We start from the raw sequence: 25,152 nt of genomic DNA on the forward strand, positions 1-25,152 counted from the left end.
ATGCTATGGGTAAAATTGTAATATTTTCAGAATATCTCACCTGGCTTTGGTACATTTGCATATCCTCAAGGGTGGAGAGAAGTTAATCTCCATGTCAGTGGGTGATCACCTGGGTAATTGAGGGTGTGTCTGAACCTGAGAGGTTGAGGGGAGGGGCTTGCTTGCTGGCTTGCTTCTTCTGGAGCAGGGGAGAGAGATGGCGCAGGACTGCAGTTCATAAACAATAAACGGGTTTTAAACTTTATTTCTCCCTTTGACTGACTTCAGTTTTTAGAGGTATTTTGCCCTGGGATTTCCTCTTCCCAGACTAATAGATGCCAAAATGTTTAAAACTTGTTTTTGCATTTACATTTTCTTATAGTTAATATTGCTTTGACTAATGACCCATTAACTAAGACATGGAAATATTTTCCTTTAAAAATAGAGAAATGATTGGGGACCTAAATTAACACCCATTCAGTAGAACTAAAGTGAATTAAAAGTTAAGAGATATGTTTTTCAATTTGTGTTACAAAAAGTTATTCTTTGTTTTCTAAAAAGCTGTTCCAGGAGTTTCTGAGAGGGGTGGAGATGAAATCAACAGAGTGGATTTCAACACCCACCCACACACATACAGATTCTCACCAAGCTGCTCAGCTTCCATCCATTTTTTAAATTTGGGCTCCACAGAAGTTTTCATTTGGAAAGGAATTTTTTTGCTAAAAAGAAATATAAAACTTCAAAGGTCATCACTCTTAACTACTTTGTTTTATAGACAAAAAAAACGAAAGGTTAAATATGAGTATTAATGAAAATACATTCCACTGTAGCACAACATGCTTATTCTAATTAGCCTGCTGTCCCTCACCTCCCACAAGTTCAGCACTGTTGCCAATAGTTAAGTACTGATGTAGCCAGCTCTGTCATCTCTGAAGCACCGTCAGGCTACAAGGAAAAGCAGCTTAAATTATTGCACTGTAAGGCTATTCCCTTGTGCTTCTTATCACCTCAGAATTGTAATGTTGGGTGGAGTTTCACCTGATATGTGACTGGAAAAGGTATGATATCCTGAGAACAATTGTCTACATGGTTTCTTGGAAGTTTGGTATTGAGTATGTATAAAATTTTTCCAAGATGTTGATGGATGTCTCACTTTTGTAACAGGTATCTTAAAGTTCTAAATATTTTATATGGCAATGAGAACTATCTTGACCAAAAGCATTTTTGAAATTGGGATTGGCAATGGACTGAAAAGATTTTAGCTAAAAGCATTTCTAGAATCAAGTCCCTGGCAAGGAGCCAAAGAAGCAAAGACAACCCTGAAACTACCCAAAACATTTGGTGGAATTGTTTGGATTTTAGTTATATTTTTAAGCTATCTAGAAAATAAAAATTCTCTTTAGTTTAAAAAACTCTCATTAAGTCATTTATATGTCCATTCATCCACTTACAAAACAAATTTATGGAATACTTCCCATAGATAGTACTGCAGTAGGCCCTAGAGACACGATAATGAATAAAGCAGATATGGTTTCAACCCTCATGTAGTTTACAGGCAAATGTAAAAGACAGTCATGGAAAACAAAGCATGTAAATAAATGTAACATTGGAACCATGATAAATCCTATGAGAGATAATTATAAGGTGCTATGGAATAACATAATGGGGAAGTGAATCAGACTTGGCCAGAGCTGGGGAAGGGTTCATGGATCGGATAAGTCTCCCAGGGGAAGTAACATTTGGCCTGGCCTGAAGGAGAGTTGGAGTTCCCTAGGCAAAGCAGAAAGGCTGTGGGAAGGTAGTCAGAAAAGTCCTCTCCAAAGGGTAACTACTGAACAGGGTTTTTAGAATAAATGAGTGCTTCATAGGACTCATTTTTAAAATGAGTGAGTTCTTAATCTATTCTAAATCTAATCAGAAATCTTAAATCTATTGTAAAGTTGGTATTATTTCTTCTTATTGGATAAGAACTATTGGAGCCATTTCTATGTGTCAACCCTAGGTTCAAGTTATTTTTAGTATCTTCTCTGCCTTCTGGTTTCCCCCGAAGATATCCAGTTACCAGGCATGCTTCCAACACTTTAATCTTTTTTTTGTTCTCCAAAGTCCTTTTATGTATGTAGTAAGTCTCTGAGCAATAACTTCATCCTCCAGGTTCCTTCCAAGAAGATAGTGGGCAATTAACGAGAAGATACGAAAATGCACGAGACTGGAAATAACTAGAGGAAGTCACTAACTTTTTTACTGTATAGCTGGGAGTTTGGAGTAAGACAAGGACATCCTTGATGTGACGAGGCTGTCTCTTTCTAACAACAAACTGTTCTCACCCAGTTGTGCCAAGCCAATCTGCCCAAAGGGCATGTCTACTTCTCACCCCTGCCTCCTAGCCCAACAGGGTTCTTGACTGTCTGCTGGAGGAAATGGCATCCTCTCCCCACCTTTGCACACCCAAAATTTTCCATTTGGGATAAATAACACATGTTCTAGTTAAAATTAGCATCAGTCAGTTGGCAGGAAACTTTCTATTTCCAGGGAATAGGCAGAACATCCACACAGTGAAAACTTCACTAAATATCAAGCTCACATGTACACTTCAATGCCAACTCCATTCTGTGAGGTAGGAGTGGAGGGAGCATGGCACAACCAAATACAGGGTTTTTCAAACTGGGAGGAACCTTAGAGATGGTTTGGTGCAAGCCTCATACTTTGTAAAGGGCTAACAAAAGCCTATAGAAAAGAGATTGGTCAGCAACCACACAAGTGTAGTAATAAAGCCAGCCCTTGAGTGCTGGTTTCTCTCCAGGGCCCTTTATGTAACCTCAGTCTAGCCGTGCAAATGGACAAATATTTCAAGTGGAATTTGGATTGTTTACAAATCTGGCTGGATGGTGCATGGAGAATCCTGGAGCTTCGTACAAACCATGGCAAGCAAGCAAAGACATTGAGGAGAGGCAGTCAAAATGCTGGAAACGGCAAGGACAGAGGCTGGGAACACCCAGACATGAAAATTTCCCACCTCACGAATTCCCCCAAGCTTTACAATTCTGCCTTATCACCTTTCCTGCCCACTTTATCCTAAGAGATGGATGTTCTTTAATTGGACCATGTTCATCCAGATCCAGGAAATGTGTCTGGTGAGAGAAATCTGTATATGAAGCCAGGCCACCTCTTTCTGGATTCTTCTGATTCAATCACCTGCCAAGTTCCCCTCTGCCCTTATGCTGCCCAAGTATGTGCATACCACTCCCGCAAGCCCAATATCCATACCCTCCCAGACAGATATTAGCAAAATTCTTTAACTCTTCAGTGTCCTGTACTCTATCTCCCAACAGAAAAGGCAAGTGGATTTTCTTGCACAAAAAGAACAACCAATAGCTTAAAGTGACAACCCATAGAGAACTATTATAAAAGCAAACCAAAGAAATGAGTCTGTAATGGCAGGAGGTCAGGATCATGATAATTGCTAAGAGGAGACTGACAAAAAGAAGGCTAGCCTTCCCAGCAGTCCTCAGATTATACCATGTAAGGAAGAAGCTAGCATTGTTCATTATACACTGCATAGTAGGTACCATGCTAGGTGCTTTGCAAATATTGTCCATTTGAATTCTCACAATACTGAAGAAAGGTATTTATATTCCACTTTATAGGTTAAAAATCCTCAACTCAGGGATGTTGAGTATTATGTCCAAGGTCACACAAGTAGAAAGATGGAATTTGAACCCATGTCTCAATAATTTTAAGGTCCATTTGTGCCCACTATACTTCATTCTAAACACCAGGGGGAGAAGCCTATTTTGCCTTTTGCCCCACTGCATCTCTAACAATTAGCACAGTGTCTGACACATAATAGGTGTTCAATAAATACTGATGGATAAATAATTGAGGGAGTGAGACTGGGCTTCAGTGAATGAATTCATTCAATAAGCATTTACTTAATAGGTACTATGAGCTGAGTTTTATTCTACATTCTGAATACAAGTTTCAGAATAAAATATGGTTTCTTCCATCAAGAAGTTTACAGTCTGGTCATCTAAGTCATGAATATAGTAAAGGAAAACACTGACAGATACCACAATAGAAAACACCAAAAACTTCTACACAGCAAAAAGTTAAACCAATGAAGTTAAATGGCCAAGTGGGACAATATTGTTATTTGTGAAACTTAAAGAGTTAATATGAATAATACATAACTAAATTCTATAAATCAATAAATCAGTGGCAATTCACAGAGAAAGAAACAATAATGAAGTGCAGTAGATTGGGGGAAAAATGGTCACAATATTTTTCATTTCCTTCCATTGAGAAGTGAGTTTACTTCTTTACCCCTTGAACCTAGGCTTGGCCATGGGATAATCTTTGACCAATGAAATATTAGCAAATGTGACACAGAGGCTTTACAAGTCGCTTTCCCACTGGGCTTGCCCTCTCATTGTTCTAAGGAACCCTGATACCACCAGGGAAAACCCAGAATAACCTACTGGAAGATGAGAGACCACATGGAGTACACCAAGCAATTTCAGCTGAGGTCCAAAAGACCAATAGTGAGATATGTGAGTGAGCTATCCTAGCCCATTTGGACCCAGCCAAGCCGTCAGCAGACCACAGAGATCAGCCAATCCAGCCTAGACCAGAGAACTTTCAGCTGACATACAGAATCATAAGATATAATAAATGCTTATTGTTTTCCTGTTATGTCCTGGAATGACTTGTTCCACAGTAACAAAAACTAACTTATATGCCAATAAACATATGAAAAGATGATTAACCTGATTACAAATGCCAAAATACAAACGGAAAGGACATCTCATTATTTGTCTATCAAACTGACAAAGAATAGAGAGGCTCATAATATCTAGTGCTGTCAGATAAACAGGTACATATACATTGTTGGTAGGTATTTAAATTGGTAAAATGGCCAAATGGGAAAAATATTATCATATATGAAACATAAAGAGTTAATATGTATATTATACATATACATATTACATAAATAAGTATTCTACATATATTTATATTCTAGATATAAATAAATTCTATAAATTAGAAAATCAGTGGCAATTTATGGAGGAAGAAATACAAATAACCAACTATAGTAATTCATCACTTATTACATGCCAGGGTGTTACATATAATAACTCAGTCATCATAACAATCTCATGGAGTAGGTATTACGATTATCTTCATTTTACAGAAAAAGTAACTAAGGCAAAGAGAGGTTAATTGGTCATTGTTGCACAGATAATTAATGATAGGCAGACTGGTTTTAAAACCTATTCTTTAAGCAATTAAACTATACTTCTATTGTACCATTTCACATCAAAAATGTATCTTTCAACAATTCAGCAATAAAGCTTATTTTCAACAAATAATGTTGGAACTGAACTTCCATATGTTCCAAAAACAAAACAAAACAAAACTGAGCCCTGAACTAAAACTTCCCGCCTTATATAAAAATTAACTGAAAATGGGTCATATGAAATGTAAAAATATAAAACTTTTGGGATATGGGAGATAAATCTTCATGATATTGGGGTTTGATAGCAAGCTGTTAGCTATGACACCAAAAGTGTGACCCATAAAGAAAGAAATGATAAATTTTTACCAAAATTTAAAACTTTGGTGTATAAAAGACACTGTTAAAATAACCAGACTGGGAGACAATATTTGCAAATCATATAAACATGAAAACAACTTGCACCCAGAATGTATAAGAAATTCTCAAAACTTTAGTAGTAGACAACAATTCAGTTTTTTTAAAATGGGCAAAAGATTTGAGAAACTTCCCCAAAGAAGAGATATGGATGGTAAAAGGCATAAAAGAGATGTTCAGTATTATTAGTCATTAGGATAGTGCTAATTAAAACCACAGTGAGATACCACTATGTACCTCCTAGAATGACTCAAAAAAAAAAAATACTCTGATAATACCAAGTGCTGGCTGGAATATATAGCGACTGTAATTCTCATTTATTGCTGTAGGTAATGTAAAACTGATGGTCCAGTCATTGTGGAAAATGTTTTGACATGTTTTATAAAGTAAAACATTTATTTACTATATCATCAGAAATCCCACTCCTAGGTATTTACTGCTACCGCACAAATGAAAACTTATGTTCATACAATTAATGTTTATAGCAGCTTTATTCATTCATAACCACCCCAACTGGAAATATCCAAATGTCCTTCAGTAGATTAATGAATCCACACAACAGACTACTACTCCACAATAAAAAGGAATAAACTGTCACTATTTGCAACCACATGGCATTATGCTGAGTAAGAGCAGTTAACATCAGAAGGCTACATACTGTATAACTATGTTTGTATGACATTCTGGAAGAGGCAGGCCCCAGGAGGATGCAGAACAGGTGAGTGGTTGCCAGGGACTGGGAGTGGGAGAGACTTGACTGCAGAGGTAGCACAAAGAGGATCTGGGGTGGAATCGTTCTGTATTCTGATTCTATGATGGCAGCTGCATGCATCTATACATGTATTAAAATTCATAGGGCTGTATACACATGTCAATTGTACTGTATATTAATTTTTGAAATTATAATAAAATGATGTCTTCTATAATTACCAGTAAAAGTATGCAAACACATGGACAAGGATATTCATTTGAGCTTATAGCCACAAACTGTAGACAACACAAAGTGCAAGAATAGGAGCATGGCTAAATACATGCTGACTCGAACATCCAATGCAATATTATAAATTTGCATGTGATTATGTCTTTGATATATTAAGTGATGCAGAACACTATATAGATCTCATTTTTGCCAAAATTTAGAGAAAAGTTTAGAAATCATACACTAAGCTGGACACAGTGGTACCTCAGGCTAATGAAATTGCCAGGCTCAGGGATCAGGGGTGGGTTGAGGAAGAAGGTAGATGTTGGCTTACTGCTTCACATACTTAGTATTGCATTTCTTTAATTCTAAAATATTTTTATTTATAGAAAATCACATGGAACTACTCAATCAAATGGCATGCAGTTCATTATTGACATGTCTGTCCCATCCCTAGACAGTGAGCTCCCTGAAGAAGAGGAGTCTGTTTTGTACATCTTTAGTTCTCCAGCATCATCTGTGTTTGACAGACTGTGCATATTTTTAATAGGATAAAGTTGATTTGGAAGAATTCAACAGTAATTGAAAGTAATAACATCTTAAACCCCAGGGACTATTTTGTGAACTACTAATGGCCTGGCACTACAGAAGGATAGTAGAGTACTTAAGAGCTTTGGTCTTGAAGTTCTGTCTCATTTTACTCATCTGTATAAAAAGGGGAATAATATCTAAAACACATTGACTCTTGTGTAAAGGGCTATTTGTATCAGCACCACAGGAGGCCAGTTTGATCAAGTGAATCAATATGGAACTATGATCTGTGTTAGCCCCAAAGGAAGGTTTTTGTTTTAAGTCATCTTGGGGCTAAGGCACCCACAGAAGAACCGCTAATGGCTTTGTGTCCTGCTGTGTGCCTGCCCTCCCTCAAGCTTCACATCCACACGGGCAGGAAACAGGCCGATTGTGAGCTAAGAAGATTCCCTGTGTTTCCTTCAGAAGTACTTTGATTCTTGCTCCCTTTCTTACAGGACTGACCTTAACAGGAAATCAATTCTCTGCATATGCAAGTGATTCTAGACAGTTTCATAGCCAGCTTGGAGTGGTGGCAGCCTTCAGGGGGTCAGGAGGGCTACTCAGAGATCAACATAAACAGTGTAAAAAAATCCTGTATACTTCCAAACTACACATATTTGCAGGTGGAATTCCAACTAAACTCTATGTCAGTTTTTCCCCGACACATGTCAGGCCTATCAAACTGCAGGCCTGAATGTTTCAAGAGGCGCTGGTATGTGTCTTCATTAAGAGAGGGCTCTTGAGAAACCCTGGTGTCATCGTTGTGTTAATCCCCATGGGTACCTGCCAGTCCCCACATTTATTCTAGTGGCCATGAAATCATCCCCAACATGCTGGCAGTTCTTTTTACAGAATCATCCTGGGAATCTTTGCAGGAGCTATACTTTCTTTACCTGTATGGCCCGCCTCCAGTGCTTCCATTCCACATTCAACTGGCTAACCCTTGCTTAGCCTCCAAGGCTTGGCTTGTGCTCTCATACCCTGGGAAGCTCCCAGATGCCACAGGGCAGGATGCACAGATGTGGCACCTAGTAGGTATGGCAACGTGACAAGCTGTGATCCTATGCACAGCAGCTGCTGAGCAGTTTATCATCTTTTGGCTTAGGAGAACAACTCCTCTATCTTCCAAGTAGACAATGTGACATCTACTTAGATTATTCTGGCAGCAAGGAAACAGAGACAGTCTGTGCAGTCACTCGAGGGGAAGCACTCCGAACGCACGAAAGCCAGAGAGACAATTTCATTAAATGTTCAAGTCAAATAATCTGGGCATGGACTAGGTCCATTTTTAAGTCAAATTTAGTAGACAAATTTAAACATCATAGTGTAAGAGTCTCACTTTCCAAGTCCAGGCTCTTCCTCCATCTTCTCTTCATTTGGCAAGATGTGGCCTTCTAGCTACCCTGCAGTCTCTTGCACCCAGCTCTGGGTCCCTGTGTCTCATTGGGTTCTGCTACTAAGAAGCCCCAGAAGGAGAGAGGGTGAAAGAAAAGTGTAGTCAGGATGTTTATTCTACCAGCTTGCCCACTACTGAGCCATCTACAGAAGCCACAGCTCTGCAGGATAGGCCTATCTTGCCATTGTTCTATCTGGGTTCAAAAACTCCCCCTTTCCCTTGTGCCTTCAACTCTGTGCTCGTTTCAAACACCACTCAGTTTTCAGTCAATTCCTTCATGCAAGTAAAATTTTGTGCTGATGTCAGATAACTAAACAGATAGAACCATGCTTCCTGTGGCTTGGCAGGGCGATGGAAGGCCAGCTTTGTACCTGCTTCCCCAACCTTCAAGCAGTCCCTTGGGCCCCTCCCTATAGCTGCCATTTCTTTAAGGAGCACTGTTTACAGATCAGTACTATCAAGTATTTCCTAGTTCTGTTTTTCAATAGCAGTGTGTCCAATTACACATGAATAAAACTAAAATTATTAGTACTATAATAGCAGTAACTTATTAAGTACAGAAACTTCGAATGCATTGTGTTCCTTAATTCTCACAGTCACCATATGAGTTAGTCATCTCTATCTCCATACCACAGATGAGGAAACTGATCCATACAGAATAAGCAACAGTGATGACTAAATGAGATCTTAAATGTAAACATCTGGAACAGAGTTAAAATTCATAACTCTCCCTTCTCCGTGATAGAGAGCTTGGCACAGTAGGCTCTCCATACGTATTGTCTGACTGAGAATCCCCTTACCTAGTAGTATGACCATCCCAGGAGAAATACATGAGTGCTCCCTGTGTAACACCATGAAGCTAAAATAACAGGTTTCTCTTGGAGCTAATTTCCCATTCATCCGCCTCACCAAAACTCAGCAAGTGGCCACGGCCTTTGCCCAGAGATTATGTCCTGACCAGAGCTATGGAAGACCCCAATCCCATTTTCACAGTGATCTCGCCAACTCCCAGGACTTCAGTTATCATTTGTTCCTTCCAAATCTAGGTCTCTAGTTCTAACCTCTTCCCAGCTATAAACATGTTATAAAAATGCCTACTGGACACCCAGATGGGCATCTCAAATGTAATCTGACTAGAATGAATTCAGCATTTTCTCTTGTCTTAACCTTCCCTCTCATTCTCTCTTAAGCTTCCCCCTTTTCAATCACAGATGCTTAAAACTCTGAGTTACTGCCAACAATGCTCTCTCCCTCACTGTTTATTCCCAGTCACCATATTCTTTCTGCCCATTCTAACTCTGTCTCTCATATTCCACTCCTTTGCACACGCTCATTCTCTCACTTGAACTACTGCACACATATAGTGCCATTGGTCCCTGTAACTCCACACTCGCTGCCATCTTTCCCTCCTGGCCACTGCTGATACTGTTCCTTCTGCCAAGGCTGCCCTTCCCCACACATATTTGTCTATTCAAGTCCAGTCTCTTTCAAGACTGGGGTCAAATCTCAATGGTAATAGAATTTGTGTTCCGTTATTTTGCACAAGTCAAAAAATAAAGTTCAAATTTCCAGAAATGAAATTTCAAACCCACTATACCTGTTTTTTTGAATTAAAGAAAACAAAGGATTTTAAGATATACTACATGTCATGTCATATTTAAGTAACATCATGAAATGGAATATACACCCTCCTAATACTGAAGTTTGTATGTCAGATTTAAAATGTCATCTGACCAGCACCTTTGGTGTAGCCTCTTCCAACCTCCCACGAAAGACAAGAAAAACATGAAGAATTACAACCATAGTGCTGCCTGCGAATCGACCTGGGGTCAGCATCTAGTAACCACAAAGGCCAAAGGAATTGGACTGGACAGTGTGTTCCTTTTCATTATTAAAATATTTTAATGTCAAAAATTCCTCTGTAAATGGATCTCAAATTTCATATTAAGTAAGCAAAGATTTAGAAGGAAGGGTGGGAGAAAGTTGAAATGTGACAAATTCCTCACTGATACATAAATGCTCAAAATAATGGTTTCACTATTTACTATTGTAAGTAGAGAAGTATGGGTCAAAGATTGTTTTGAAAAACTTAAGAGTAACCACTTAAAATAAAAAAACCAGAATGTATACTTAAAAATGACTAAAGAAGATAAATGTAAACAAAATATAGGCCAAATAAGCAAAGACAGAAATAAAAAAAAGCAGCTAAAAGGAAACAACAGGAAAGTATAAAAAAAAAGATTAGATGTATTATTTGTGATTCAAAGATAAATGTTTAAAATCACCTATAAAAAGACAAATACTTTCAGAAAAAAATTAATCTTCCTAGTTGATGCTTATAGGAGATTCACTTAAAATCAAAAAATTTTAAAGAGGTGGGCAAAGAATTTATCCAGAAATTGAAAGGAAAAAGAATTTTAAAAGAATGAAGATAAAAGAAAACTAAGGTAACACTAGTTTCAGGCAAAGTGGAATTCAAGAGAGAAGGCATGAAATGGAACAAGGTCTGTTACGTTATGTTGATAGAAATAAAGTCCACAATAAAGTCACAGAGGTTACACAATGTTGTGCTCCAAATCATAAAGAATCAAATATATAAAGAAAAAAAACAGGTAAAAGCAAAAACAATGTGATGAAAGCACAATAGTTTTCAGAGATAGCATCACATCTCTCTCAATTTGACTGATGAAGTAGACTAAAACATTAAAAAAAATAATTGTTATAAATAAGTGTATGTATATATATGGATACATATACATATATACATGTATACATCATACATATATATATATATATATATATATATATATATATGTATTTTGGGATATATACAACTTTATACCTTAAAACAAGGAAATCAACTTTTTTTCCCCATAATGCATGCAGTGTTTACCAAAATTCAGTATACCCAATAGAGTGACACATTTAGTAGAAGTCAAGGTTGTAAATGTCAGTGTTTAAAGTAAAATTGTATATAGATGAAACTACTCTTGACAATCCTTTAAATCACTCATAAAGGACAATGTGGAAGTATGTCATTTATCCATAAATGGAACAATTGGTTTTACTCCAGCACTGGAACAGATCACTGTTGCTTTGAGTGAGAAGCAGATAAAGTAGCTGGCTGGTATTAAGGAACCAGATGGCACAAATAGTATGTACAGTTGACCCATTAGTGATGCATGGGTTAAGCGAGCCAACACCTACACAATCAAAAATCTAAATACAACCTTTGATTCCCCAAAACTTAACTACTAATAGCATACTGTTGACAAGAAGACTTATTGGTAACAGTTAACATGTATTTTGTATGTTATGTGTATTATGCACTGTATTCTTATAATAAACTAGAGAAAATAAAATGTTTTTTCAAATTGTTGCAAATCTCCAAAATTTTTGCAGTTTATTTTTGTTTATTTTTTGAAAAAAACGTGTGTAAGTGGACTCATGCCGTCGAAGCTGTGCTGTTCAGGAGTCACCTGCACCTGTACATGCAGTGGCCACAACCAGAGCATGAGAAGCCACAGAACAGTAACCAGTTCTGGTCCGGGGCATATGCCCATGAAGTGCAAGGACAAGTGAAATCACCTGCACTATTTTATGTTTGTATGCCTTTTAGGCCAAGTATATATCGTTGAATTTGCCTAACATGTACATATGGTTTGGTTCAGAGGTAATCTTATATTCAAAATATTTAACCCTGACCAACCAAATTAAAATGGATTTATAGTTTCAAATATGTTAAAATGGATTCTGATCTGAGCATTAGCAAAAGTTCTGAAAGACCCTGATAGGCAGACATTAACCTGTTGGTTACTGAATTATTGGGCGGTCTAGAAATCCTAGGAAGGGACCTAGGCAACTAAGGCGGCAGGACAGGGGGAATTTAGGAGAACTGGGCAGGTGATTATTTACCAAATGGCACAGAGTTATTTCACTTTTTTTTGAACAATCAGTACAGATGAAACAGTACAAAACATTGGAATATCAACCCTGCTGTAACTCATACTATCCTGCACACACTAAACACAATGAAGTCCAACTAAGGGAAATTGCCCACACAGTAATCCCAAACCTCAACAAAACCACCCCACACCACAACACAATAAATCAAACCTAACCAGTATGGCACTGAACAAACAAAAAGAAATCAAACCCATAGAAATCATGAAGTAGTCTTCTAAATAATTCATAATCCTCAGAAAATATCATAACTAAAAAGACAAGATTCCTGGAAAACAAAAGAATCCTACTTTTAAAACTGTTAAAAGTCAAACTGCATTGAGACAGATTTATAGTTTTAAGTATATTGCTTACTAATGAATATAAATAAACCAAGAACCCTACTCAGGAAATATTTGTAAAAGGAACCAAAAAGATTTTTAAAAGTCAGGGAGAAAGAAAAAACAAAGCTAAATAAGAATACTAGTAAACTTAAAAATAGAAGAATGAGAATTTCAATTGGTGGTTCTTGGTGAGGGCAGAATTCACAATAGCAATCCTATGAAATTTATGTAGAAACTAAAACAGAGTAAAACAAGAGGTAAATAGATCTTGTGATGCTTTGAATCATAAGAAAATCCCATTTATAATTCTCAATAAATTTGGAAATATGTAAAAAATTATTGTTTTAGGAAATATAAATTCCTAATGTTAAACTCAAGAAATACAAAGCCTGAATTATCAAAAATCCACAGGGCTTGCTGATTTTGCTGGTGAGGTTATGTTGTATAAGAACATTTTTTTAAAAGAAAGAAATCCACTAATTCTTTTAAGGTAGTATAATCCTGTTATCTAACCTGATATCAGTAGCTGGAAAATGAAAACTCCTCACTTATGAAATAAAGCTCTCTCATTTATGAAAAAACAATCCCAAATATTAGCAAATCAGTTAATTAAATGATTCAAATTCTATAGATACTTCTATAGTTCTCCAGAACAAAAGAATGGTTCTATATATCACAATTGTATTGATCTATCACTTAATAGCCCAACATGAAATCTATAGGACCTATATGAAAATACCTATGAAATTTACCAAAAGATAAAAAAGATCTGAAGATATGGAGAGATGCTCTGTGTTCTTAAGTGGGAAGGTAGAATATTGGAGAGATGACTCTTCCCAAATTAATTCAGAAATTTAACATAATCCCAGTGGGTGAAAGGAAAGAGAAAAAGAGAGAAGAGCCAAAAATCTGACAGCAAGCTGAGGGACTTGAAAAAATAATATCTAATACTCCATGTGAAGCTGTCTGCACTGCCACAATATAAACCCCATCTTTGTGTCAACTCATCAGTTAAGTTACGCTGTACTCACAAATGTACTGTCCCTTCGTTTATGATTGTGTCTATCTGTACCTACCTGTGCGTCTGGGTGTGAAAAAATGTTGCCATTCTTATTTTTAATTGAGGTAAAAGGCTGAGCTGCACCTCTATGTTGACACCAATTGACCAGATACTGCAGGGCAGGCGTGAGCAAGGGAGTGCATAAATTCTCCTTAAATCAAAACCGAAGCCAAGCTCAGTGTAGGGAGGTAACCACGAGAATCTAAGTGCCCTGGGAATTCCCAGGGGAAACCTGGAGGAGGGCATTTGAATTCCACAGGGAGGGATATAAAATTCAATCTTATCTAGAAAATGTTAACAGTGGCTATCTCTGGATGTTGGTATGGTACACACAGAATAACAAGATAAACATTTTTAAATGAATTATTTGAAAGGAAAGCAAGCAGCCTGTGCTCTGCACACTAAGCCTTGGATTTACTGCAGCACCTTTCATCATGATGGGTCTAAACTGCCTTCCTTGCCTCCAGGTGCCCTGTTTGGGGTTATGCCTGTCTCAGAACAGATCACACTGCAGTGAAAGGCAGGAGGCTTAGCATTGCTGAGCAGCAGGGCCATAGTGGTCAGAGGCTAGGGAATCAAGCCATCCTGGGCTCAGATCCCAGATCTGCACACACACTTCCGAAAGACAGAATCACACACAAGTTACTTGGCCTTGCATGCCTCAGACCCATCACCTATATAATGGAGGTGACGACACCTCCCTCTAAGCATTTCACTGCGAATGGAGAAATGTATAGACCTACATCATGTGAAAAAGTAGTTTGTAAATTCTGTGAATGGTATGTTGGGACTGTGACAGGAGAGCAACAATGCCATAGTCCATACATGGTGATGGTGATTCATGATTCCCTAAAGTTGTGAGACCGATGAAGAGAAAATGGAGTTGGCTTCCCTGCCAAACAGTCACAACTACAGAGGAAATTATAGGGAAAAGCTAATGTTTGTGTAGCAGCATTTTTATCTTACAGCCAGAGAAATGAGGGCCAGAGAGTGAACTACTGGATGCCACCCATCACAATAATGGTGCAGAAGGACAAGGATTCTTTTAAAATTTATTTCACATCCTTTGTCCTTGTTGCCATTTAGTAACAGCCCAGAGAAACAATACAGACAAGAGCAAGAAATGAGCCTCCCTCAGCATATAGGTATCTGAAAACTCAGAATTGCTTTCTTTCTGAGTCCTGACATTCTGGGCTGCATTGCTGAAGCTTCCATTCTCTTAATTTGTTAGATCTTCAAATGGACGTGACTTCTAGCAGGGACCATGAAGTTTTAATTTGTGGTTCCTTTAATGACAAAATCTGACTACACCTAAGGATGACACACATCTATAGTCTCAGATACCACTGGAAAGCAAAATTTCCCACATACTGTAGGAACTGAAGTCCAAAATTCCTGAATTCAGAATTTTAAAATATGACTAATTAGCAAGAGGCCTAGATTTCAAAAAGAATTTTTGATACTCCTAATTTTGGCTCCTTGGGGAGTTTAAAACTAGGTTAAATTGACTTCAGTTCTTAAATTGTTTTCAAAGGAAGTCAACAGTTTTGCACTATTGTGTGTGCTTGAAATTAAAACTTCATGTGGCTGAGGTCATGTGGGTCATTTTAAAATGTTAATGTTTGAATGGGAGCAACACTCAAATGTCAATTTAGAGGGGAATAACCATACACATTTAATAGATTCTCTGAGCACCTATGGAACTTCAGGTTTGTTGGCAATAAATCTCCCGGGGCAAATGAGACCATGTTAACTCTGTAATTTAAGTATACAAAATATTAATATAAAGACAGTAATAATTTATCTACCCAAAACTTTGCTTTCTAGCAAACAAGCCTCCCTATAACACTGACAAAATCAATGTTATAAATTCCATGACTCAAAATGCATCCCCCCTATTCCTAGAAAACTCTCAAACCTTCAGTCAACACCTTACTAGCCTTTACCCTGACACAGGTGTGATTGCCTCATTTCTAGTCCACAGCAAATGGGAGAAACCAATCAGCTTTCCATGCCTCCTGCTTCCATTTCAAAACTTGTACTTCTAACCAGTATTTTTAGCCAACAGTTCTTCATACAGGCTACCCATCTCTCACTCTGAGCTGTCCTTGCCAGAGCAAATACTACCACTCAAGGCAGTGGTTCCCCAATGTGCTCTTGTTTAAGCCAAGGCATCCTTTTACCAAATGAAAAATAATACGGAAAATTCAATATGCATATTTACTCTGATTGAAGCTGGGGTGAAGTAAGGGTGCAGGACCCAGAGATCAGCAGGCTTAGACCTCATTTTTACCAGTGGTGGCAGCTGCACAGGTACCTCCTTGGAACCCCTATAGAGCTATATAAGGCAAATATGAAAGTCAGTGACCTACAGTCTAATGGGAGATCTGTAGAAAGATCAGACATGCTGTGATATTTAATTTGGAAACAAATACTAAAGGGCAACTGTAAGCTGAGGACACTGGCTTTCGGGTTTGGATATGTCCCGTGGCCACTGTCTAAGCAAGGAGGCCATGATGGAAGATGGCAGAGGGCAGTGGTGGGGGCCGCAGTGCTCACCTTCTAAATTCAGCTGACTGTGGCCCCTGAGGCTTCTAAGGAAGTTGGTGAAGTGACAAGCAGAAGACCCAGAGCCAGAAGCACACGACCTTTCCAAAAGATGCCTTTTGACACCAGGCATTCTTGGACATTCTCAACTATTTCATGACCCTAAAAACAAGTTATGACTCTCTTCTTTACTAATAATAACAGCTTTCTCTCTCTCATTACCAAATAATGCGTATATGACATCCTAACCCCATGTCTGATATTTGCCCTCATCCCTCACACTTCCCTGAATCCTGCAGGGTTAAGTCCACGAGATGAGAGGAGGTACAGGGATAAGAGGAAAGCATTTGTTTCAGGCATTACTGGATCAGAAGACCTGCATTAGCTCTGTGACTTCACTCTCCACGGGGTTCCTTCTAGTTCATGGTCAATGAGCCTGTGCTTGAGACCTTTTCTTTTTTAGTTCCTGTCATAAAAGGGAGCTTGCACGACTGAGTTTATGTTTAAAGACAATTATTAACAGATGTTTAACCCAAACAACCAAACTTGTTTCCCTGGCTCTATGTCTGTCTGTCTCTCTCTCTCTATATATGTATACACATATACACACATGAATATATATATATGCTATCTTATATCATTAAGAAGCATGTCTAGTTAACTCTGGTGGATTTTTTAAAATGTTTTCTGTGTACCCATATTTTTCTACATGAACATGAATTTTTTTGTAATGAAAAACATATACATGTTAAGGAATTGAAAGCACACAAATGCCACAATTTGAAGTAATTACCCAGAGTTTTCATTTGTACAGTAGTCTTTATTCCCAAACTTCAAAAATCAACTAGCTACTGTGAAGGTAACATTTCTCACTGTCTCTCCTAGTCTTATGTCAACAGGCCATCTCAATGTCCCAATAAAAATGTCCGATGAAAAGATAGTCTCTGAAATCTTTTTTTCTTTAATAGCACTGCATTAATCGGTATCTTGACAATCATCAACACTTTATGCACTCAAAATAGACAGTTCTGAAAAATGTGGGTCCTTTTATATTTATTTTTTTCTGTTAGGTGATAAAACCACAGAAATAATATATTTAATGGTCTTTTTTAGAACATTCAGAATATGAATTCTTTAAAAATGTATCATTATGAATTCCTTCTTAAAACACTAGATGAGGCCTATGCAAACACAGTGAGAAGTGAGAAATGTATAGAAAGGAACCATTTTACTTCTGTTAACATTTTGATGTATATCTTTTATTTTTTCCCCTTAATACATAGAAACTGCAGAAATCAACATATATCATCTTTAAGTTAAACAAAATTCAATTTTATATCCTAAATTTCTATTTTAATCTTGTGAGAACATTTTAAATCTTAGAACATTTTGCTTTACATTGCCAAATTTCTATCTAAAAAGCTACAGTGTATGTGAGGCAACATTTCACCAACCTCAGCCATGTATTAGAGTATTTTCACTTGTTTTTTAATACTTGCTAGGTTGATATAAGAAAAGTTCTATCTTATTTTGATTTTAATTGGGAGGTGTGAACTTTTTCACATACATATTGGCCACTTGTATTTCCTCCTTTTGTGAATTCTCTTTTAATGTTTGAATTTTTTCCAAAAAATTTAATCTCTTTTGTGCCGTATTTGTTGTCTTTTTCTCATTTTATTCAGTGCCTTTTAATTGTGCTTATTGTTGGATTAATAGTTTAAATATTTACAAGCTAAGTGTATTGATCTTTATTTTGTATTGATTTTTGTTTTGTGGTTTCTTCTACTGCTTTTAAACTTTAAAAATCCTCCAATAAATATTCACTTCCATCTCTTTTTGATGGCTTTTTTTACATTTACTCTTTAATTCATTTGAAATTTATTTCGGTGTGTGGTAACAGATGGATTTTTTAAATAATTCTTTTTTTCAAACAGAAACTACTCTTCCCAGAGCTATTATTCCTTTCCTGACTGAAGTGTATCCTTTATAGGATATTCAAATTTTATATAAACTCAGGCCTGGTTCTGGCCTTTCTAGTCTGCTGATCTGTGTGTCCACACTCTCGGCCTGGACCCCACTATTACTCCAGTATCAAACTCTGCCTTAGGATCTGGTAGAGCTATTCCCAAGATATTACTCCTTTATTTTTCCAGAATTTCCTCAGCTAGTCCTCCTGCTTATTCAAGATAAAATTCATAATTATTTTGTTAAGCTTTTAAAACAGTATCTTATAGGATTTTGATGAGATTAGGAAGAAACATTCTAAAGAGCTTAATGTGATGGAAATTATAAAACCTTGCTATGAAATTTCTAAGAAAATTAAAATGATTAAATTTGCATATCAGTTTTGTGGAGTAAAACATTACCAAGATGTATCTTTTCCCAAAATTATCAGTTTAGAAGAAATCTGATTATTTATTGAACATCGAGTACAGCTAGGGCCTGAACAAGGCTTTTTTAAAAACTGCAGAAACTGCAGAGCATGCATCCAAGATGAGAAAACACTCTGTCAGGAATAACTGGCAGAGGCAGTGCTAGGGAGTGTAACTCATCTGGAACCCTTCACTTCTTTATTGCTCATGCCAAAATATGGAGCAAATATTTTACTGGGTGAATATTTGTGTAAGCCCCTTGGAGCAGGGAACGGAAGCCAGAGTAAAATTCCAAAGCCCAGCCTGAGTAACCATACAGGCTCCTGTTAAGAGTCCAGAAGAGAGAAGGCTGGATAACTAATGGCTTTTATTCTACAGAGTGGTGTATGCAAGTGCTGGTGACTGGCCTGGAATAGTAGAGGTGGGGAAAGGAGAGGAGGAGAAAGGAGGAGGTTGGGAGCTGGAGAGGAACTTAGCCAGAGGCACAGAGAGATGTTAACTCTGAATTCATTAAGTTTTGCACACTATACAACATAAATCATCATCTCTTTTGACCCATTATCACTATGGAGCTGGACTGTTTTACATGTTTGGTGTCTCAGAGAGCTGGGTCTCCCTTCTAAATGCATGTGGCTAAGAAACCTGCTTAAAGGCATCCTGTCAAATCTGGGCTCACAGTACAAGGCTGGGCACTCAGCCCATGTGCCCTAACCTGGTTCATTTGGCTGCACCGAACCACATACTTTCATCCTCCCATGCTTCCATCTCTACTGCCTAGTGTCAGAAATGTCCTGCATTTGAAAGTCTGATGTCAGTCAGTGGAGCCTAACTGCCCCAGAATGAATCCATTTCTTTCTCCTGTGCTTGCCCTGTGCTTCTGTGGAAACTTAACTGTAGTCTGAGTTGTTTAGTCATTTGTATAAACAGTCTATCATTATCTGTGGATCCCATATCTGTGAATTTACCTACAATTTATGTATAATCTCAAAATGGGTACTTTTGAGGGTGGCTTACTTGTCATTTGAAATGCAGGGAAGGGAAAATCCTGAGTCCTTAGATACACAAGTTCCCAAATGAGGTGAAACAAGGCATTGCTTTCATACTGGAAACCAGTCTCCTCTTTGCAGTATATTTAGTGTCACATATTCTCATTTTTGTGTGTGTTTTTTTTTGTAGCAATCTCACCATTTCCAATGGCCACCATGCATGATGTTGAAGTGATGGCTAGTATTCCTAAGCACAAGAAGGCTTAATGTGCCTTGTGGAGAAAATAGATGTGTTAGTGATTTCTTCAGGTAGGAGTTACAGGGCTTTTGGCTGTGAGTTCCATGTTAATGAATCAACCATATATATTAAATGATTTGTCTTTAATCAGAAACCCATAAAAAACTGGGTTATGTATTTATTGGTTAACAAAAATGTTCCATCTTGCAGGAATCTAACCCTCTATGGTTTATAGACCATACTACTTAGAATAATGAGAATTTACTGTATGTCTATCTGCAACTGACACCCCAAAACCAACCTCCTTAGCAGCAAGGATTTTAGTCATCTTTATATTTCCTGACATAGTGCTAGGCACAGAGTAGGAGTTCCAAATTACTTATAGAATAGTGATATGTTGAAGTGGGATGGAATAGAATAGTGTTTATATAGATTCTTGGAGACAGGGTGCTGTTAGGAGCAATTACTCTAGTGGCATAGGGTGCCATAAGAAATTACATGAGAACTAATATTTATCAAGCATTTTTATGAACTTCACTTTGCTAAGCATTTGATCTGCTTATGTCATGTAATCCTTACAACTCTTTAGCAGGTAACATTATTATCCCCATTCTATAGGAAGGTGAAGTAACTTGTTGAAGGTCACACAGCTATCACATCGTTGAATGAGGCTCCAGCCCAATTCATCAGCCCCCAGAGTGTGTGTTCATAACCACCTGGTTAAGGTGAAAAAGTAGCTTTGATAGGGATTATAAACTGTGAGATCCATCAGAAAACGATCCTAGGAGAGGGAAATAGGGCTTCTAACAGAAGTTAGCCTGGGAAACTGGTTCTCCCCAGCCTTCATGGGAAGATAGTGATGCAATTAATGGTGATTTTTCCCCCCCCCTGGCTGGCAACAACACTGTTTTTTGTTTGATTCCAGAAGCAGCTGGCAGAACTCACTATTACTCATGTTGGAATCACACTTTGCTGATGGCTTATGTACTTTAGAGTCACCCAGTGGTCACGGCTGTATCCAGGCCTGCAGGAGATTACTATAGGCCTCTGGATGCGGCTGAGCTTCTGCAGCTGTTCTATGTTTCTGGCTCCAGTTCCACACCTCTTGGCAGAGTTTGTGTGAAAAGCACTGCTGACTGCATGCGAGATATACAGAGGGAAGAGGGCTGCAGGGCCAGGTAGCACAAAGCGAGCCTACGTTGCCAGAGGACTTATGTTTGTGGACATCAAGCACTTAAAAGAGGAAGAGCAGAATTTATAAATGAGTGATCTGGGTTTTTTTCAGGTCACTCCTTTGAGCCCTTCTGCTAGTGGAGAGTGGCTGATGCTGGGCCAGTTTGTGAAGTGGACTTAACCCTCCTATAGCTACTCCAGTGGCAAGGACCCCAATATCCTCCAACTGGCATGGATGGTGATGGGTGGGTAGATAAAATGAGTAACAATATTAATATCTATCCATCATTTTCTACATTTAAGCTTTGTTCTAAAGGGTTTACATGAATTAACTCATTTAATCTTCCAAAAAAAACCCCAAGAGGTAGGTGCTATTATAATGCTTATTTTACAGATGGAGCCAAGTGATCTGCACCACAGCACAAAGCCAGGAGTGGTGGTAGTAGACCCAATAGTTGGTCCCAACTCTTGAACCTTCCTTGCATCCATGTACTTCTTTGGCCTCATCATGGACAGAGTGTACTTCCCAGCCCTTGACTTGGGGCACAGCAAGTGGCTTTGGGAGTGACAGTGCACTAGTTCTGAGCCTAGGACTTCGGAAGCCTCACTTGTTTTTTTGTTTCTACATAGCCCTCTTATATTTCTAACATCACCCTGAGAACAAAACACCTGGGTAAACTGCTGACGCAAGAAGGATGAGTTACCTGCAAGCAGTCACCAGAAAGCCCACATACCTGCAGCAAGCAGCAGAGCTGTCCCAGCTGCTGCAAACTGAAACACAACCACCTTGCTGTGCTTAGCATGAATCAGCTGATCCTTGAATGACCCCAAGACATGAGCAATAAATGCTGGTTTAGTCACTGAAATTTGAGATTAGTTACACAGCAATAGCTAACTGACAAAATGATAAAGCTGAAATACAGCCTCAGGCAATCTGACTCCACATTAAGCTCTAATTTATATTGTCTTCCACACTTTCTATTAAATTGAAGAAACTTAGCCTCTAAAGAGTTGAACAAGCTTGAGTAAAGTGCTGAACTCTCTGGGTCTCAGTGTCAGCATCTGTAAAATGGGCAGGTTGAATCAAATCAACATTTTTTAAGGTACTGAACATTAGCTCCTCATAACACTAAAAAAAGGGGGGTATTCTATTATTCTCTTGGAATTAGTATTTTGTGAACACACTTCAGAAGCATTAGACTAAATCATCTTTTAAGCCTTTGACAGTTCTAATATTCTATTATTCTAGGTTACAATGTATAGCCCCTCCACAGAAATACCTACCTCCATTACCATGTATTTGTAAAACTAAAATAATTCCCTGATTCAGGTAACTTGGGGACCACATCCACGGGAAGGGGAGGGTGTCTATGATGGAAGAGGTCTTTCCCTATGTCCTTCAGACCTCTGCATATCCTCCTAGCACCTTGAGACATGATGACAGAGAGGGCCTCACCCCTTCTACCAGACACCCTAGAATCAAGCTTACAGAAAAGCACATGGAAACAGGAACCTGCCAGGACATGGGACCTCTCAGAAAGGCATCTACACTTACCTACTCTACACCCTCACCTCCCTCAACCCAGACCTGCAGCTTCCACTAAAAATGCAACAGCACCTAGTCAGCAAATTCCCAGTCCCTTTCCTTACTCTGCAATTTCTGATGTGGTTAAAACTCCCTCCTAACTTGGCTTGTCTTATTGAGTGCCTTCAGTTTCCTTTTCCTTTACCTATATCAGCCCTTGATATAAGAGTCCCCAGGACTACCCCCCTATCCTCTTCTTGGGCAATCTCATTCCCTCACACAACTTCATCTTATATCCTAACAGCTCCCAGAGGGTCTCTATCACTGCCCACTCAGCCAGTCTCAAACCAAATTACTTCTCTCCAGCCCACCTTCCCAGCTTTATCCCCTGCCACCTACTTCAATGTACCCTATAGTATAGCCACATAAAGCCACTGCACAAATGTTTCTTAAACTTTCTATTCCTCATGTCTCATGCTTTTCCCCCTGCCTAGAATGTCTCTATTGTTCACTTCTACTCATGATTTTCCACAAAGTATAATGCTACTCATCCTTCTCAAATGTTGGTGAGGCCCCTATTCTCTTCCAGGATTACTCCCTCCAGCTTCTGTGCTCGCAATGTATGTTGTCTGTATCTAACCAAGCAGAGCTCCTCACCAACCACACTACAAGCCACTTGAGGTCAGATCGCTCTCTTAAACATCTTTGTAACTTCAATGTAGATTCCCAGCACAGACAGTGGGCTCAGTAAATGTTAGCTTGAATGTGAATATAACTGACCCACCCATTCCTCCACTGATAGGTTTTGCCCAGTGGTTTGCTGGCTGATTGCTGGGCCATTTTTGAAGGATACTCAGTATGTCCAAGGGGTAAACTAGGTCTTGTCTGAATTTATTAACACATGTCCATGTTCCCTGGGAGAGGCAAGATTAGAGTCCAAGACAGTCCTTTGAGACAGGCTGATCACGATGAGACTCTCACTTTGTTCATGTCACTAGGACAGTATTAATTGCATGCCCATTATTCTTATCTTTTCTATTTGGACACACACACACACAGAGTTCTAAAAATGACTGGTTAATGCAGTCAGTTATGGTATTGTCTCCCAAACTGCATTAATTCATGTATCACATTTATGATTCTTGCTGTGTCTACATGCTATCTATACACTTATTCTATTAACCATTCTCTCAATATTAATTCATCTTTTCTTTTTCACCTCATTTAGGAATATTCATGAAATTACATAACTGATGACATTTATACACACATATATCTATCTCTATAATACAAATAAATAACATAATTAAAAATATTCTTCCAAGCACCACATAAAATCATCTTTTGGGCCATCAGTAATATATTTAGCACACTTGGGGAAGCACTATGTCAGAACATTTAATCCAATGCAAAACCATTTATTAAAGATTTCCTTTGCCAGCCAGTATGTTGGCTGGTGCTGAGAATACTGGAATGCCAAATACAGCTCATAGCCTAGTGGGAAAAACCAGCAAGTAAACTGTAAATAGTAATTTAATGTTCTGAGCAAGCGGGCAAACACAAAGGTGACTGTATCCAAAAGCAAATCCTCCCCATCCCAGCTCTTGCTCCAGCTGCTTTTGCAGGGACCGCTTCTGCGCAGGCCTCCACTTGAGCAGGTGCAGTCTCAAAGCAGCTCATCCAGAGCCCATGCAAGCATATCTCACTTCTTCCTGGGACTTTCTCTGGCACAACAGCACAAGACACCAACAGTAACTCATTATCTCCGTACATCTATATAACCCCTGAACAAAGGCCAAGGAGAGCAATGGATGAATGCTTCTCCTTTTCCTTCACAGGTAAACAGTTCTAAGTCTCATTTCATAAGGCTCCTCAGAAGGTCAGGAGCATCAGGCATCTGTGGCAGTGGCCAACATGATACCACATCCTCGTACAGTTCCATTCCCCTAGTCGCTCACTTGTCCTCCCTGGGATCACTTCCTAAACAACCTAACTGTACATATGCCTTTGCCTCAAGACACATTTTTGGTGGAACCCAGGCTAAGGCAGGGCCCTAATCCACGCAAGGAGGTTAAGCAGACTTCTTGAAAGAAATGACACCTGTGATAAACCTCAAAGAAAGAATAAGTCAGGCAGGTGAAGAAGAGAATGTGAAGAGGGCATTCTGGGCAGAAACAACAGCACACACAAAGGCATAGGGGTTTAAAGGGTATGTTTGGAAACCACAGGAGCTGGTTTGACTGAAATACACCTCCAACATAGCACAAGGGATTGAGAATCACTAGAGCCCGGTGAAGGCAGGCAAAGACCACAACCAACTGCTGCCACCACCTACTCTCTGATTCTAAAGTGGTAGCAATGATTAAATCAACCCCAGAAGATTATAAAGTGCTTTCCCGATCCATGAGGTACTGTGCTGGGCACAAAGAGGAGCTGGAAGTAACAGGC

The 25,152-nt window shown here is 38.6% G+C and overlaps 1 protein-coding gene across 4 annotated transcripts in view; it reads right to left on the bottom strand.

The window, feature by feature from the left end:
- Positions 1-25,152, bottom strand: part of TEK (TEK receptor tyrosine kinase) — a 99,947-nt gene that overhangs the window by 65,735 nt on the left and 9,060 nt on the right. Inside the window, exon 2 of one of the 4 annotated variants that reach the window (XM_073228412.1) lies at positions 41-207. The exons of the other annotated variants lie outside the window; for them this stretch is intronic. The gene's annotated coding sequence lies outside the window, so the exon portion shown is untranslated. The remainder of the gene's footprint in view (positions 1-40; positions 208-25,152) is intronic. 4 annotated transcript variants of the gene reach the window in all.

The sequence above is a fragment of the Manis javanica genome, chromosome 2 (genome assembly GCF_040802235.1).
Source record: "Manis javanica isolate MJ-LG chromosome 2, MJ_LKY, whole genome shotgun sequence".
NCBI classification, from domain to species: Eukaryota; Metazoa; Chordata; class Mammalia; order Pholidota; family Manidae; genus Manis; species Manis javanica.